The sequence below is a fragment of the Sinohyriopsis cumingii genome, unplaced genomic scaffold, assembly GCF_028554795.1.
Source record: "Sinohyriopsis cumingii isolate HCF-2022 unplaced genomic scaffold, ASM2855479v2 utg002256l, whole genome shotgun sequence".
Lineage (NCBI taxonomy): Eukaryota > Metazoa > Mollusca > Bivalvia > Unionida > Unionidae > Sinohyriopsis > Sinohyriopsis cumingii.
The window spans coordinates 393,003-412,796 of record NW_028316171.1 but is presented as its reverse complement, the minus strand read 5'-3'; positions in this window follow the sequence as shown (position 1 = coordinate 412,796).

The following is a 19,794-nucleotide window of genomic DNA, read 5'->3' as shown; positions in this document are numbered from 1 at the left end:
TAACTTTCTCACCTTCTTTCTCTCTCTCCTTGTATCTCTCTTGATACCACCGTTGCCCCTATATTCTTTTCCTTTATATTTCCCTTTTCCAAGTCTTAGAAGGCTTCCTAGAAGGCGGTGGCTTAACGGGTCAATCGGGGGGTAATTTTACCGACCTTAGAAATTGGCGACTTCAGGGTCATTCAAAGGTAATTTTATCAACTGAGTATGGCATCTGTGTATCCCTGACACTTGAAAAGTGTCCCCTTGTTGGGCTCCTTGGTGGGTGGGGAGCACGGGTGCTGAATTTTTAATCTAGCCATCATGGATAATTCCAAAAAAATCAAAATAAAAGATCGAAACCCTTATCAGAGTCTGACGATGAACCATGTAGTGTGGAGTCATTTCCACGCTTCATGGTCATACAGTGAAAAGATGCCACGAAACCGCTTGCTGCACTATCTCCATTTGTCATCGAAAAGACTATCACAGGATCGATTGGCACACCTAAAAGTGTTAAAAAGTTGAAATCGGGTTGTCTTCTTATTGAGTGTGAGCGACGAGGTCAATCAGACAATATCAGGAAAATGAAAACGTTCTTTGATATCCCAGTAACCTCATTCGCTCACACCACACTGAATAGGTCCAAAGGCGTGATTCGCTGCCGTGACTTGGCTGGAGTCACCGACGCTGACATCATTGAAGGAATGAAAGATGAAGGTGTCACTGCAGTCCGACGAATACGTATTAAACGTAATAACAATCTGCAGGACACCAACACCATTGTACTCACCTTCAACAGGCCAACTGTACCCAGAGTGGTGAAAGTTGGCTTTTTGCAAGTAAAGGTAGAGATTTACATTCCCAACACCCCTCGGTGTTATAAGTGTCAAAAATACGGCCATCACGAAGACCGCTGCTCCAAGAGCCAAATATGTGGCCGATGCGGAGACAATGCTCATCAGGAATCTGATTGTAGAGCAACTCCGCATTGTGTCAACTGCGGAAAAGAGCACCACGCCAATTCCAAGGATTGCGATACCTGGAAACAGGAGAAGGAAATTCAGAGGGTAAAATACACAAATAATATTCCCTATCCAGAAGCCAGAAAAATTGTACAGGCAAAAACAGCCCATCCTGGCCCATCCTTCTCCACTGTAGTGAAGAGCAATCCTAAAACAACGAAGGACGCTCAAACACAAACAGAAGCACCCGATTCAACACCAAATTCAAACACCCCCCATTACCAAGCACAGAAAAACACGGCATCTACTCAGACTACATTTAATAATACCCAACAACCTAAATCACCAAAGAATAAAAAATCTCACGGAAACAGGCAACAAAAGGGGTCAGATGACCCCATCAAACTTTATAACAGGTTTGGAGACATCGAGAGCATGGATGCAGAAGAATCTGCTCCATGCGCACAAGGGAACTCCAGACCTACAAACAAAAAATTCACCCCCGTACTTCCTCCAGAGAAATAACAAAACAAATTCCGTCTGCGAAAGGTCTAACCTAGCTCCACAATCTTTAATTTAAATTTATAATGAAAAACACTATCATACAATGGAATTGTCGAGGACTTAAAGCAAATTACAATGATATTCTCCTGCTTTTAAACGAACATGATCCTGCGGTACTATGCCTTCAAGAAACCTTCTTGAAAGATACAGACAATATCACATTTAAAAACTACTCCCTGTTTAACACCTGCTCTCCAAATGTTGACAGGGCATCAGGAGGAGTTTCTGTTATTGTGAACAACAGAGCTCCTCATAGTTTCATTCCTTTAAACACCAATTTACAAGCCATTGCTGTAAGCGTCACTCTACATCGAGTGATTACATTTTGCTATATTTATTTACCACCAAACACTAACCTCCCCCCTGCGGGTCCGGGGTTGTAGCATTGGCCCGACGTGCCTCGCTACGTGTCGTAAAAGGCGACTAAGTAGAGGCAACCTGTTTGCCGTGGGTTGCGTCCCGTGTCGGGGGAGGAAAGGATCCTGGTAGTTGAGCAGTTCCCTGCAATACACTACTTTGGCCTCTACTTCTCTTAGACGGGTGGTCGGGATGGGCCCGGTTCCGACAAATCGGCTGGTCACGCCGAGCCCTAGGAGGTCTTTATTAACTTTCTCACCTTCTTTCTCTCTCTCCTTGTATCTCCCTTGATACCACCGTTGCCCCTGTATTCTTTTCCTTTATATTTCACTTTTCCAAGTCTTAGAAGGCTTCCTAGAAGGCGGTGGCTTAACGGGTCAATCGGGGGGTAATTTTACCGACCTTAGAAATTGGCGACTTCAGGGTCATTCAAAGGTAATTTTATCAACTGAGTATGGCATCTGTGTATCCCTGACACTTGAAAAGTGTCCCCTTGTTGGGCTCCTTGGTGGGTGGGGAGCACGGGTGCTGAATTTTTAATCTAGCCATCATGGATAATTCCCAAAAAAATCAAAATAAAAGATCGAAACCCTTATCAGAGTCTGACGATGAACCATGTAGTGTGGAGTCATTTCCACGCTTCATGGTCATACAGTCAAAAGATGCCACGAAACCGCTTGCCGCACTATCTCCATTTGTCATCGAAAAGACTATCACAGGATCGATTGGCACACCTAAAAGTGTTAAAAAGTTGAAATCGGGTTGTCTTCTTATTGAGTGTGAGCGACGAGGTCAATCAGACAATATCAGGAAAATGAAAACGTTCTTTGATATCCCAGTAACCTCATTCGCTCACACCACACTGAATACGTCCAAAGGCGTGATTCGCTGCCGTGACTTGGCTGGAGTCACCGACGCTGACATCATCGAAGGAATGAAAGATGAAGGTGTCACTGCAGTCCGACGAATACGTATTAAACGTAATAACAATCTGCAGGACACCAACACCATTGTACTCACCTTCAACAGGCCAACTGTACCCAAAGTGGTGAAAGTTGGCTTTTTGCAAGTAAAGGTAGAGATTTACATTCCCAACCCCCTTCGGTGTTATAAGTGTCAAAAATACGGCCATCACGAAGACCGCTGCTCCAAGAGCCAAATATGTGGCCGATGCGGAGACAATGCTCATCAGGAATCTGATTGTAGAGCAACTCCGCATTGTGTCAACTGCGGAAAAGAGCACCACGCAAATTCCAAGGATTGCGATACCTGGAAACAGGAGAAGGAAATTCAGAGGGTGAAATACACAAATAATATTCCCTATCCAGAAGCCAGAAAAATTGTACAGGCAAAAACAGCCCATCCTGGCCCATCCTTCTCCACAGTAGTGAAGAGCAATCCTAAAACAACGAAGGACGCTCAAACACAAACAGAAGCACCCGATTCAACACCAAATTCAAACACCCCCCATTACCAAGCACAGAAAAACACGGCATCTACTCAGACTACATTTAATAATACCCAACAACCTAAATCACCAAAGAATAAAAAATCTCACGGAAACAGGCAACAAAAGGGGTCAGATGACCCCATCAAACTTTATAACAGGTTTGGAGACATCGAGAGCATGGATGCAGAAGAATCTGCTCCATGAGCACAAGGGAACTCCAGACCTACAAACAAAAAATTCACCCCCGTACTTCCTCCAGAGAAATAACAAAACAAATTCCGTCTGCGAAAGGTCTAACCTAGCTCCACAATCTTTAATTTAAATTTATAATGAAAAACACTATCATACAATGGAATTGTCGAGGACTTAAAGCAAATTACAATGATATTCTCCTGCTTTTAAACGAACATGATCCTGCGGTACTATGCCTTCAAGAAACATTCTTGAAAGATACAGACAATATCACATTTAAAAACTACTCCCTGTTTAACACCTGCTCTCCAAATGTTGACAGGGCATCAGGAGGAGTTTCTGTTATTGTAAACAACAGAGCTCCTCATAGCTTCATTCATTTAAACACCAATTTACAAGCCATTGCTGTAAGCGTCACTCTACATCGAGTGATTACATTTTGCTCTATTTATTTACCACCAAACACTAACCTAGTACCAAACGAACTCGACAATCTTGTTCAACAGCTTCCCGCACCCTTTGTTTTACTCGGGGATTTTAATGCCCATAACATTTTATGGGGATCAAATCATATAAGTGACAGAGGTCACAAAGTTGAAGACTTTATTTCTAGACACGATCTGTGTCTATATAATACCAAAACACCTACATATTTACACCCAGGCATGGGTACATACACATGCATCGATTTGACAATTTGTTCTCCTTCTCTGCTTTTGGACTATGAATGGAAGGTCGCTCATGACCTTCACAGCAGCGATCACTTCCCAATCTTTCTTGTAAATCTTAACTCTACAGGCGATGAAGTAATTCCACAATGGAATTTAAAGAAGGCCGACTGGGTCAAGTTCGAAACACTTTGTAAAACTACGCTGAATGAGGATACAGTTTTCAATGTTGACGACACCATTCAGCATTTTACATCTATCTTAATAGAGATTGCAGAAGAATCCGTTCCCAAGTCCTCGCCACATTGTAAAAGAACCCAAAAACCTTGGGTCACTAAGGAATGTAAGGAAGCCATTAAACTACGCCGAGAAGCATTAAGGAAATTTAATAATCAACCGACGCCCGAAAACTTAAATATATATCGCATTGCCCGGGCCAAAGCTCGCCGCATAATCAAAGAAAGTAAAAGAGCATCATGGAAGAAGTATGTTTCTTCTTTAAACTCTCGTTCCTCTGTTCAAAAAGTTTGGGACACTATACGCAAAATAAATGGAAAGAGAAAGCAAAACCCTTTCCGACATCTGACACTGAACAATAACAACTTTAGTTCAAAACGTGACATTGCAAATATTCTTGCTGACAGTTTCTCGAAAAATTCCTCATCATCTAATTATTCAGAAGCCTTCCAAAAACTTAAAACTCAAAAAGAAAAGTCACGTTTAAAATTCACATCCAACAACTCGGAAAGTTATAATCAATTGTTCTCACTATCGGAGCTTAGGGAGGCTTTTGATAAGGCCCATGATACATCCGCTGGGCCTGACGAGATACATTACCAGTTTCTGAAACATCTTCCAGAATCATCATTAACATGTCTTTTGAAACTCTTCAATGATTTATGGATTACTGGTAATGTACCAAAAATCTGGAAAGAAGCAACTGTAATACCAGTCCCCAAACCCGGTAAAGATAGCCAAGACCCCAACAGCTATCGACCAATTGCACTCACAAGCTGTGTGTGCAAAACAATGGAACGAATGATCAATTCTCGGCTTGTCTGGTATTTGGAAAATAACAATTTAATATCTCCTTTCCAAAGTGGCTTTGGATATGGCCGGAGCACCAATGATCATCTGGTTAGATTAGAAACATTCATTCGCGATGCATTTATTAAGAAAGAACATTTAGTAGCGGTTTTCTTTGATTTAGAAAAGGCCTATGACACGACATGGAAGTACGGGATACTAAATGACCTGAACGATCTAGGTCTGAAAGGCCGTCTGCCCTCTTACATATCCAATTTTCTCTCCGACAGAGAATTCAAAGTACGAGTGGGCTCTACCCTCTCCGATCTGCACGAGCAAGAGATGGGTGTGCCCCAGGGCAGTATTTTATCTGTGACGCTCTTTAACATCAAAATTAATAGCATCACCAAGTGTTTGACTCCTGGTGTGGATTGTTCGTTATACGTTGATGATTTTCTAATATGTTATCGGTCAAAGCACATGCATACAATTGAAAGACAACTGCAGCAAAATATAAACAAAATTCAAAATTGGGCCAATGCAAACGGTTTCAAATTCTCGAAATCAAAGACGGTATGCATGCATTTCTGTCAGTTACGAAAACATCACGATGAACCGAACCTCACACTGGATGGAACACCTATTCCAGTTGTTGAGGAAACCAAATTTTTAGGTATAATCTTTGACAGAAAACTGAACTTTATTCCACACCTAAAGAACTTAAAAGCTAAATGCTTAAAAGCACTTAACCTACTTAAAGTAGTAGCGCACACTGACTGGGGTGCTGATAGAAAAGTCATCCTAAATTTATACAGAACGTTATTCGCTCCAAACTAGACTATGGTTGCGTTGTGCATGGTTCTGCCAGAAAATCGTATCTTAAAATGCTTGATCCAATTCATCATCAGGGAATAAGACTGGCTCTGGGAGCATTTAAAACATCCCCGTGTGAAAGCCTTCTAGCTGAGGCGAATGAACCACCGTTATCACATCGTAGAGAAATGCTTTCCGCACAATATGCTCTCAAATTAAAATCAAACCCTCTGAATCCTGCTTTTTCGGCTGTTTTTCAACCCAGATACAAAACTTTATACGAAAATAAACCAAACGCCATACCTTCCTTTGGCATTAGAATATCATCCAGCCTTGACACTACAAATATAGATCTTTCTAAAATTCAGAAAACATCCATCTCCGTAACACCACCCTGGCTAATTAAACAACCAAAAGTACGTTTTACGCTACACGATGGAAAAAAATCCGAAACAAACCCTTCTATCTTCCACAACTCTTACCATGAACTCCTCACCGAATTTAAAAACTACACCAGAATTTACACTGATGGATCAAAGGATGAGGAAAAGGCTGCTGCAGCCTTTGTTTGTGGAAATCACACAACGCAAGTTCGCTTACCAAATGGAGCATCAATTTTTACAGCCGAAATCAGAGCAATAGACCTTGCTCTGCAACATATAGAAAAGAACCGTATTTCAAACTGTATCATCTTCTCCGACTCGCTATCAGTACTCCAGTCACTACACAATAGAAAACTGGAGAACCCATTATTGAAAAACATACTTGTAAAAAATACCGACCTGAGTGTCTCCCACAATATAATATACTGTTGGTTACCTAGCCACATTGGTATTAAAGGTAACGAAAAAGCAGATCGCGCTGCTAGAATGGCCCTTTCTCAAGAACCATCTAATTTTAAAATACCTTATACTGATTTTAAACCTTGTATCAGAAAGTTCTTGCGTCAGAAGTGGCAGGCATCATGGAATGATGCTGTAAATAACAAACTTCACGCAATCAAACCAACTCTAGGAGAATGGACTCCTTCCTACAGAAGCATTCGTAGGGAGGAGGTAGTCATTGCAAGAATCCGAATTGGTCATACTTATATCACCCACACCCACATACTAAAAGGTGAAGACCCACCAGAGTGCGTTTCTTGCAATGAACCATTCACTGTCAAGCACTTTATGATAGAGTGCTTTGACTTACAACCTACGCGCGATCGTTATTACATTGTGCATGACATGAAAGAACTTTTTGATAATATAAACATCACTCGTATTATAGAGTTCTTGAAAGCCGTAAATATTTACTCTAAACTCTGACTTTTATGCTATCACCTTGTGCAGTTTTATGCAATATATATATACCGTCCCATTTTAATACCTATTCACCTTTATTACATCTCCCGTTGATCGGGAAGCTTTATTTTGCACCGTTACCATCTTACCGTTTTTAATTTCAACCATTTGTTCTTTTATATCGCTGGTCGATATAGGACCTTTTATAAGTTTTAAAAGATTATACAAATTACACTTTGTTTGGCGCTAAATAGCCTAAAAGTGCTGATGCGCCGTTAAAAAAACAATCAATCAATCAATCAACCAAACACTAACCTAGTACCAAACGAACTCGATAATCTTGTTCAACAGCTTCCCGCACCCTTTGTTTTACTCGGGGATTTTAATGCCCATAACATTTTATGGGGATCGAATCATGTAAGTGACAGAGGTCACAAAGTTGAAGACTTTATTTCTAGACACGATCTGTGTCTATATAATACCAAAACACCTACATATTTACACCCAGGCACGGGTACATACACATGCATCGATTTGACAATTTGTTCTCCTTCGCTGCTTTTGGACTATGAATGGAAGGTCGCTGATGACCTTCACAGCAGCGATCACTTCCCAATCTCCCTTGTAAATCATAACTCTACAATTGATGAAGTAATTCCACAATGGAATTTAAAGAAGGCCGACTGGGCCAAATTCGAAACACTCTGTAAAACCAGGCTGAATGAGGATACAGTTTTCAATGTTAACGACCCCATTCAGCATTTTACATCTATTTTAACCGACATTGCAGAAGAATCTATCCCCAAGTCCTCAGCAAACTGTAAAAGAACCCTAAAACCTTGGCTCACTAAGGAATGTAAGGAAGCCATACGGCAACGCCGAGAAGCCTTGAAAAAATTTAACAATCATCCCACGCCCGAGAATTTAAGTAAATATCGTATTCTCCGGGCCAAAGCTCGCCGCACAATCAAAGAAAGTAAACGAGCATCATGGATGAAATATGTTTCCTCTTTAAACTCTCGTTCCTCAATTAAGAAAGTTTGGGACACGATCCGAAAAATAAACGGAAAGAGAAAACACAATTCTTTCCGACATCTAAAAGTGAACAATAACAATCTTAGCTCAAAACGTGACATAGCAAATGTTCTTGCTGATACATTCTCTAAAAATTCGTCATCATCTAATTATTCCGAAGCCTTCCAAAAATTGAAAACTCAAAAAGAAAAGTCACGTTTAAAATTCACATCCAACAACTCGGAAAGCTACAACCAGCTGTTTTCACTATCAGAACTTATGGAGGCTTTAGACAAGGCCCATGATACTTCCGCTGGGCCTGACAAAATACATTACCAGTTTTTAAAACATCTTCCAGAATCATCTTTAACATCTCTTTTAAAACTCTTCAATGATTTATGGATTACTGGAAACCTACCTAAAATATGGAAAGAAGCAACAGTAATACCAGTTCCCAAACCCGGTAAAGATAGTGAAGATCCTACGAACTATCGACCTATTGCACTCACAAGCTGCATGTGCAAAACAATGGAACGAATGATCAATTCTCGGCTTGTATGGTACCTGGAAACTAACAATTTAATATCTCCTTTCCAATGTGGCTTTCGTTATGGACGGAGCACCAACGATCATCTGGTTAGACTAGAAACATTCATTCGCGATGCATTTATCAAGAAAGAACATTTAGTAGCGGTTTTCTTTGATTTAGAAAAGGCCTATGACACAACATGGAAGTACGGGATACTAAAAGACCTGCACGATCTAGGTCTTAAAGGCCGTCTGCCCTCTTTCATATCCAACTTCCTCTCCGACAGAGAATTCAAGGTACGAGTGGGCTGTACTCTCTCAGATTTGCACGAGCAAGAGATGGGTGTGCCCCAGGGCAGTATTTTATCTGTGACACTTTTCAATATCAAAATTAATAACATCACCAAGTGTTTGACTCCTGGTGTGGATTGCTCACTATATGTTGATGATTTTCTCATATGTTATCGGTCAAAGCACATGCATACAATTGAAAGACAACTACAGCAAAATATCAACAAGATTCAAAATTGGGCTAGTACGAACGGTTTCAAATTCTCGAAATCAAAAACGGTATGTATGCATTTCTGTCAATTACGACGACACCACGATGAACCTAAACTCACGCTGGACGGAACACCTATTCCAGTTGTTGAGGAAACAAAATTTTTGGGTATTATCTTTGACAGAAAACTGACCTTTATTCCACACCTAAAAAACTTGAAAGCCAAATGCTTAAAAGCACTTGACCCACTTAAAGTAGTAGCACACACTGACTGGGGTGCTGATAGAAAAGTCATCCTGAATTTATATAGAACGTTTATTCGCTCCAAACTAGACTATGGTTGCGTTGTGTATGGTTCTGCCAGAAAATCGTATCTTAAAATGCTTGATCCAATTCATCATCAGGGAATAAGACTGGCTCTGGGAGCATTTAAAACATCCCCGTGTGAAAGCCTTCTAGCTGAGGCGAACGAACCACCGTTATCGCATCGTAGAGAAATGCTTTCAGCACAGTATGCTCTCAAATTAAAATCAAACCATCTGAATCCTGCTTTTTCGGCTGTTTTTCAACCCAAATACAAAACTTTATACGAAAATAAACCAAACGCCATACCTTCCTTTGGCATTAGAATATCATCCAGCCTTGACACTACAAATATAGATCTTTCTAAAATTCAGAAAACATCCATCTCCGAAACACCACCCTGGCAAATTAAACAACCAAAAGTACGTTTTACGCTACACGATGGAAAAAAATCCGAAACAAACCCTTCTATCTTCCACAACTCTTACCATGAACTCCTCACCGAATTTAAAAACTATACCAGAATTTACACTGATGGATCAAAGGATGAGGAAAAGGCTGCTGCAGCCTTTGTTTGTGGAAATCACACAACGCAAGTTCGCTTACCAAATGGAGCATCAACTTTTACAGCCGAAATCAGAGCAATAGACCTTGCCCTGCAACATATAGAAAAGAACCGTATTTTAAACAGTATCATCTTCTCCGACTCGCTATCAGTACTCCAGTCACTACACAATAGAAAACTGGAGAACCCATTATTGAAAAACATGCTCGTAAAAAATACGGAGCTGAGTGTCTCCCACAATATAATATACTGTTGGTTACCTAGCCACATTGGTATTAAAGGTAACAAAAAAGCAGATCGCGCTGCTAAAATGGCCCTTTCTCAAGAACCATCTGATTTTAAAATACCATATACTGATTTTAAACCTTGTATCAGAAAGTTCTTACGTCAGAAGTGGCAGGCATCATGGAATGATGCTGTAAATAACAAACTTCATGCAATCAAACCAACTCTAGGAGAATGGACTCCTTCCTACAGAACCATTCGTAGGGAGGAGGTAGTCATTGCAAGAATCCGAATTGGTCATACTTATATCACCCACACCCACATACTAAAAGGTGAAGACCCACCAGAGTGCGTTTATTGCAATGATCCATTCACTGTCAAGCACTTTATGATAGAGTGCTTTGACCTACAACCTACGCGCGATCGTTATTACGTTGTGCATGATATGAAAGAACTTTTTGATAATATAAACATCACTCGTATTATCGAGTTCTTGAAAGCCGTAAATATTTACTCAAAACTCTGACTTTTATGCTATCACCTTGTGCAGTTTTATGCAATATACATACCGTCCCATTTTAATACCTATTAATCTTTTATACATCTCCCGTTGATCGGGAAGCTTTATTTTGCACCGTTACCAACTTACCGTTTTTAATTTCAACCATTTGTTCTTTTATATCGCTGGTCGATATAGAACCTTTTATAAGTTTTAAAAGATTATACAAGTAACACTTTGTTTGGCGCTAAATAGCCTAAAAGTGCTGATGCGCCGTTAAAAAACAAACAATCAATCAATCAATTAATCATCGAGTGATTACATTTTGCTCTATTTATTTACCACCAAACACTAACCTAGTACCAAACGAACTCGACAATCTTGTTCAACAGCTTCCCGCACCCTTTGTTTTACTCGGGGATTTTAATGCCCATAACATTTTATGGGGATCTAATCATATAAGTGACAGAGGTCACAAAGTTGAAGACTTTATTTCTAGACACGATCTGTGCCTATATAATACCAAAACACCTACATATTTACACCCAGGCACGGGTACATACACAAGCATCGATTTGACTATTTGTTCTCCTTCTCTGCTTTTGGACTATGAATGGAAGGTCGCTGATGACCTTCACAGCAGCGATCACTTCCCAATCTTTCTTGTAAATCTTAACTCTACAGTCGATGAAGTAATTCCACAATGGAATTTAAAGAGGGCCGACTGGGCCAAGTTTTAAACACTCTGTAAAACTAGGCTGAATGAGGATACAGTTTTCAATGTTGACGACACCATTCAGCATTTTACATCTATTTTAATAGAGATTGCAGAAGAATCCGTTCCCAAGTCCTCGCCATATTGTAAAAGAACCCAAAAACCTTGGGTCACTAAGGAATGTAAGGAAGCCATTAAACTACGCCGAGAAGCATTAAGGAAATTTAATAATCAACCGACGCCCGAAAACTTAAATATATATCGCATTGCCTGGGCCAAAGCTCGCCGCATAATCAAAGAAAGTAAAAGAGCATCATGGAAGAAGTATGTTTCCTCTTTAAACTCTCGTTCCTCTGTTAAAAAAGTTTGGGACACTATACGCAAAATAAACGGAAAGAGAAAGCAAAACCCTCTCCGACATCTGACACTGAACAGTAACAACTTTAGTTCAAAACGTGACATTGCAAATATTCTTGCTGACAGTTTCTCGAAAAATTCCTCATCATCTAATTATTCAGAAGCCTTCCAAAAACTTAAAACTCAAAAAGAAAAGTCACGTTTAAAATTCACATCCAACAACTCGGAAAGTTATAATCAATTGTTCTCACTATCGGAGCTTAGGGAGGCTTTAGATAAGGCCCATGATACATCCGCTGGGCCTGACGAGATACATTACCAGTTTCTGAAACACCTTCCAGAATCATCATTAACGTCTCTTTTGAAACTCTTCAATGATTTATGGATTACTGGTAATGTACCAAAAATCTGGAAAGAAGCAACTGTAATACCAGTCCCCAAACCCGGTAAAGATAGCGAAGACCCCAACAGCTATCGACCAATTGCACTCACAAGCTGTGTGTGCAAAACAATGGAACGAATGATCAATTCTAGGCTTGTCTGGTATTTGGAAACTAACAATTTAATATCTCCTTTCCAAAGTGGCTTTCGATATGGCCGGAGCACTAATGATCATCTGGTTAGACTAGAAACATTCATTCGCGATGCATATATTGAAAAAGAACATTTAGTAGCGGTTTTCTTTGATTTAGAAAAGGCCTATGACACGACATGGAAGTACGGGATACTAAATGACCTGAACGATCTAGGTCTAAAAGGCCGTCTGCCCTCTTTCATATCCAACTTTCTCTCCGACAGAGAATTCAAAGTACGAGTGGGCTCTACCGTCTCTGATCTGCACGAGCAAGAGATGGGTGTGCCCCAGGGCAGTATTTTATCTGTGACGCTCTTTAACATCAAAATAAATAGCATCACCAAGTGTTTGACTCCTGGTGTGGATTGTTCGTTATACGTTGATGATTTTCTAATATGTTATCGGTCAAAGCACATGCATACAATTGAAAGACAACTGCAGCAAAATATAAACAAAATTCAAAATTGGGCCAATGCAAACGGTTTCAAATTCTCGAAATCAAAAACGGTATGCATGCATTTCTGTCAGTTACGAAAACATCACGATGAACCGAACCTCACACTGGATGGAACACCTATTCCAGTTGTTGAGGAAACCAAATCTTTAGGTATAATCTTTGACAGAAAACTGACCTTTATTCCACACCTAAAGAACTTAAAAGCTAAATGCTTAAAAGCACTTAACCTACTTAAAGTAGTAGCGCACACTGACTGGGGTGCTGATAGAAAAGTCATCCTAAATTTATACAGAACGTTTATTCGCTCCAAACTAGACTATGGTTGCGTTGTGTATGGTTCTGCCAGAAAATCGTATCTTAAAATGCTTGATCCAATTCATCATCAGGGAATAAGACTGGCTCTGGGAGCATTTGAAACATCCCCGTGTGAAAGCCTTCTAGCTGAGGCGAATGAACCACCGTTATCGCATCGTAGAGAAATGCTTTCCGCACAATATGCTCTCAAATTAAAATCAAACCCTCTGAATCCTGCTTTTTCGGCTGTTTTTCAACCCAAATACAAAACTTTATACGAAAATAAACCAAACGCCATACCTTCCTTTGGCATTAGAATATCATCCAGCCTTGACACTACAAATATAGATCTTTCAAAAATTCAGAAAACATCCATCTCCGAAACACCACCCTGGCTAATTAAACAACCAAAAGTACGTTTTACGCTACACGATGGGAAAAAGTCCGAAACAAACCCTTCTATCTTCCACAACTCTTACCATGAACTCCTCACCGAATTTAAAAACTACACCAGAATTTACACTGATGGATCAAAGGATGAGGAAAAGGCTGCTGCAGCCTTTGTTTGTGGAAATCACACAACGCAAGTTCGCTTACCAAATGGAGCATCAATTTTTACAGCCGAAATCAGAGCAATAGACCTTGCTCTGCAACATATGGAAAAGAACCGTATTTTAAACAGTATCATCTTCTCCCACTCGCTATCAGTACTCCAGTACTCCAGTCACTACACAATAGAAAACTGGAGAACCCATTATTGAAAAACATACTCGTACCGAGCTGAGTGTCTCCCACAATATAATATACTGTTGGTTACCTAGCCACATTGGTATTAAAGGTAACGAAAAAGCAGATCGCGCTGCTAAAATGGCCCTTTCTCAAGAACCATCTGATTTTAAAATACCATATACTGATTTTAAACCTTGTATCAGAAAGTTCTTACGTCAGAAGTGGCAGGCATCATGGAATGATGCTGTAAATAACAAACTTCATGCAATCAAACCAACTCTAGGAGAATGGACTCCTTCCTACAGAAGCATTCGTAGGGAGGAGGTAGTCATTGCAAGAATCCGAATTGGTCATACTTATATCACCCACACCCACATACTAAAAGGTGAAGACCCACCAGAGTGCGTTTCTTGCAATGAACCATTCACTGTCAAGCACTTTATGATAGAGTGCTTTGACCTACAACCTACGCGCGATCGTTATTACGTTGTGCATGATATGAAAGAACTTTTTGATAATATAAACATCACTCGTATTATCGAGTTCTTGAAAGCCGTAAATATTTACTCTAAACTCTGACTTTTATGCTATCACCTTGTGCAGTTTTATGCAATATACATTCCGTCCCATTTTAATACCTATTCATCTTTTTTACATCTCCCGTTGATCGGGAAGCTTTATTTTGCACCGTTACCATCTTACCGTTTTTAATTTCAACCATTTGTTCTTTTATATCGCTGGTCGATGTAGAACCTTTTATAAGTTTTAAAAGATTATACCAGTAACACTTTGTTTGGCGCTAAATAGCCTAAGAGTGCTGATGCGCTGTTAAAAAAAAAAAAAAACAAACATAAAAGGTGAAGACCCACCAGAGTGCGTTTCTTGCAATGAACCATTCGCTGTCAAGCACTTTATGATAGAGTGCTTTGACCTACAACCTACGCGCGATCGTTATTACGTTGTGCATGACATGAAAGAACTTTTTGATAATATAAACATCACTCGTATTATCGAGTTCTTGAAAGCTGTAAATATTTACTCTAAACTCTGACTTTTATGCTATCACCTTGTGCAGTTTTATGTAATATACATACCGTCCCATTTTAATACCTACTCATCTTTTTTACATCTCCCGTTGATCGGGAAGCTTTATTTTGCACCGTTACCATCTTTCCGTTTTTAATTTCAACCATTTGTTCTTTTATATCGCTGGTCGATATAGAACCTTTTATAAGTTTTAAAAGATTATACAAGTAACACTTTGTTTGGCGCTAAATAGCCTAAAAGTGCTGATGCGCCGTTAAAAAACAAACAATCAATCAATCAATCAATCTTTTATAACGCTGGTCGATATAACATCCTTATAATGTTTTAAAAAGTATACAAATTACATTTTTTGGCGCTAAATAGCCTAACAGTGCTGATGCGCCGTTAAAAGTCAATCAATCAAGCAGTCAATCATTTTAATACCTTTTCAACTTTTTCATTAACATAGAACATTTACATGTCCCGTTGATCGGCTAAAATGGCCGTTACTCAAGAACCATCTGATTTTAAAATACCATATACTGATTTTAAACCTTGTATCAGAAAGTTCTTACGTCAGAAGTGGCAGGCATCATGGAATGATGCTGTAAATAACAAACTTCATGCAATCAAGCCAACCCTAGGAGAATGGACTCCTTCCTACAGAACCATGCGTAGGGAGGAAGTAGTCATTGCAAGAATCCGAATTGGTCATACTTATATCACCCACACCCACATACTAAAAGGTGAAGACCCACCAGCGTGCGTTTCTTGCAATAAACCATTCACTGTCAAGCACTTTATGATAGAGTGCTTTGACCTGCAACCTCCGCGCGATCGTTATCACATTGTGCATGATATGAAAGAACTTTTTGATACTATAAACATCACTCGTATTATATAGTTCCTGAAAGCCGTAAATATTTACTCTAAACTCTGACTTTCATGCTATCACCTTGTGCAGTCTTATGCAATATATATACCATCCTATTTTAATACCTTTTCATCTTTTTTCATTAACATAGAACATTTACCTCTCCCGTTGACCGGGAAGCTTTATTTTGCACCGTTACCATCTTACCGTTTTTAATTTCAACCATTTGTTCTTTTATATCGCTGGTCGATATAGGACCTTTTATAAGTTTTAAAAGATTATACAAATAACACCTTGTTTGGCACTAAATAGCCTAACAGTGCTGATGCGCCGTTACAAATCAATCAATCAATCAATCAATCAACGTTGATCGGGAAGCTTTATTTTGCAACGTTACCATCTTACCGTTTTTTAATTTCAACCATTTGTTCTTTTATATCGCTGGTCGATATACGACCTTCTATAAGTTTCAAAAGATTATACAAATAACACTTTGTTTGGCGCTAAATAGCCTAACCATGCTGATGCGCCGTTAAAAATAAATAAATCAAGCAATCAATCTTGCAATGAACCATTCACTGTCAAGCACTTTATGATAGAGTGTTTTGACCTGCAACCTATGCGCGATCGTTATTACATAGTGCATGCAATGAAAGAACTTTTTAATACTATTAACATCACTCGTATTACAGAGTTCCTGAAAGCAGTAAATATTTACTCTAAAATCTAACTTTTATGCTGTCACCTTGTGCAGTTTTATGCAATATATATACCGTCCCTTTTTAATACCTTTTCATCATTTTTCATTAACATACATTTACATCCCCCGTTGATCGGGAAGCTTTATTTTTCACCGTTACCATCTTACCGTTTTAATTTCAACTATTTGTGTTTTAATATCGCTGGTTGATATGAGACTTATAATATTTTTTAAAAGATTATAAATATAACATTTTGTTTGGCGCTAAATAGCCTTACAGTGCTGATGCGCCGTTAACAATAAAATCAATCAATCTTTTATAACGCTTGTCGATATAGGACCTTTTATAAGTTTTAAAAGATTATACAAATAACACTTTGTTTGGCGCTAAATAGCCTAACAGTGCTGATGCGCCGTTAAAAACACTGGTCAACAGTGAAATCATTACTGACTTGAAAAGGCCCTAATCTGTAGTATTTTGGTGTGCCGAACACGAATATAACCGTGAAAAATTTGTATTGGCTCTCGTTTTGAAGATATTCATATACCTCATTTTCTATGTTTCACTGTGTAAATTTCTCCAGTAGGACTGCAGCAACATCCGGAATAATGATGTAACATTGCATAATACCATCATGCTCACATCATCCACAGTTGATTGCATCATTTTCTGATGCAGTGCAATACTAATGCCATGCGGCTGCTGAAGTAAGTTGACGTCAGCAGTGTACTATACATGTGTAGGCCTATTATACTAATGCCAGGCGGCTGCTGAAGCTGACGTAAGCAGTGTACTATATAAAGCCCAATCAGATAGGTTCAGCATTTAAAATATTTTAGACGTTGTGCGAGACAGTTCAAGCTACTGTTACATAAAACTTATTATTTTATCCATTTACGTACAATAAAGAACAGTAATGCCTCGAAAGTGTGTTAATACCGCGGACAATTTTTGCTATATTTGTGGGGAAGTGACATTTGCCAACCAGAAGAAAAGTATCAATTCTCAAGTGAAGAAGGCATATCATCTTTACTTCGGATGCAAGGTTGGTGACCAAGACAAGCCTTGGGCTCTGCATATATGCTGTGCTACATGTACAACACAGCTTTCACAGTGGTTGAATTGCAAAAGGTCATCAATGCCGTTTGCAGTCCCAATGGTGTGGAGAGAGCCAAGCAACCACCTAAATGACTGTTACTTCTGCTTGGTTCCTCCTCTTTCCGGCGGAATAACGAAGCGAAAGAAGTCGAGAATAGTCTACCCAAACATTCCGTCTGCATTGAGACCAGTTCCACATGGTGAGGGACTTCCTATTCCAGAACCTCCAGCAGAATATTCTCTTGATTCATCTGACGAAGACAAAGGTGAGTCGACCTGTTCTTCTCCTGGTCCATCAGCATGCAGTGATCCAGATTTTCACTGTGGTGCATCATCAACCCCACACAGAATAACACAGGAAGAACTAAATGACCTGATTCGTGATTTGGACTTATCAAAGAACAAGGCAGAATTGCTAGGATCAAGACTCCAACAATGGAATCTTCTAGAAGAAGATGTCACAATTACTGCATATCGAAAGCGCCACCAGCAATTGGAGCCTTTCTTCAGAAAGGAAAGTAATCTGATATTCTGTTCCGATATTGAGGGCCTCATGAATGCTTTAAAAATCACTCATGACCCACAAGAATGGAGACTATTTGTGGACTCTTCGAAACTGAGTCTCAAGGCTGTGCTTTTGCACAATGGAAACATTCTTCCATCTATTCCAGTAGCGTATGCTGTCCACATGAAAGAGACATACGATAACTTAAGGCAGCTACTGAATTCCATTGAGTATAACAAGTACAGCTGGCACCTCTGTGGTGATTTGAAGGTAGTTGCCCTTTTAATGGGACTGCAGCAAGGATATACAAAATACATGTGTTTCTTATGCGAGTGGGATAGCCGAGCAAGGGAAATGCACTACATGAGGAAGGAATGGACTCACAGGCAGAATGTAGCCATTGGAGAGAAGAATATCCAATACCCAGCTCTGGTTGAGGCTCAGAAAATCTTGCTACCACCCCTTCACATCAAACTAGGTTTGATGAAGAACTTCGTGAAAGCCATTGACCGGACTTTGCCAGCATTCCGATACCTGCATGAAAAATTCCCTCGACTCAGCGAAGCAAAGATTAAAGAGGGAGTTTTTGTGGGTCCTCAGATTCGAGAGCTTTTCAAAGATGACCGGTTCAACAACTTGCTGGAAGGTGACGCGAAACAAGCATGGAATGCTTTTCGCCTAGTTTCTACAAACTTCCTCGGAAATGTTAGGGCAGAAAACTATAAGGAACTAGTAGAAGACATGTTGATGAAGTATAAGAAACTTGGCTGCAATATGTCTCTAAAGATTCACTTCCTTCATTCCCATTTGGATTTCTTTCCTAGCAACTGTGGTATTGTTAGTGATGAACACGGCGAACGTTTTCATCAATATATCGCAACAATGGAACAAAGATACCAGGGAAAATGGTCCACTACAATGCTGGCTAACTACTGCTGGACACTCCTCAGAGATGCTCCCGAACAGCTGTACAAGAGACAGGCGAAGAAATCTAAGATGTAGTCAATGACTTGATTTTTTATAGGTAGGCTATTACAGTTGACCTTTTACTATTGGAATGCATTTCGTTATGTAAACATTAATTTCTTGCAGATTACAAAAAAACTAGAGCCAATTTTGCAATTTGACTGTCATATTCGTGTTCAGCACATAAAAATTGATAAGAATTGACTAATTTTATTTCAGTAACATGACTTTTGTAAAAATTTGTTGTCCAGTGAAATCAATCAATCAGTCAATCACTATAAACAACGAGCAAATAGCGACGTGGAATACAAAGAAAATCATCATGATTGGTGTATGTCAAAATATAATCAACTGCGATAATATTCGTACAGAATGGACTTAATGTTCTAGAATCGTTTGCACGGTCATCAGAAGCAATGATACAATGGCAAAATTGAAATAATATGAACCGTAACATACTAAGAGATAAGCCAAAACATATAACAAATATGAAATGTTTTAAAATAATATGTTTCTTTCTAAATTAAACCGTACAATTTATGTGGAAAACAAGAAGCTTAAA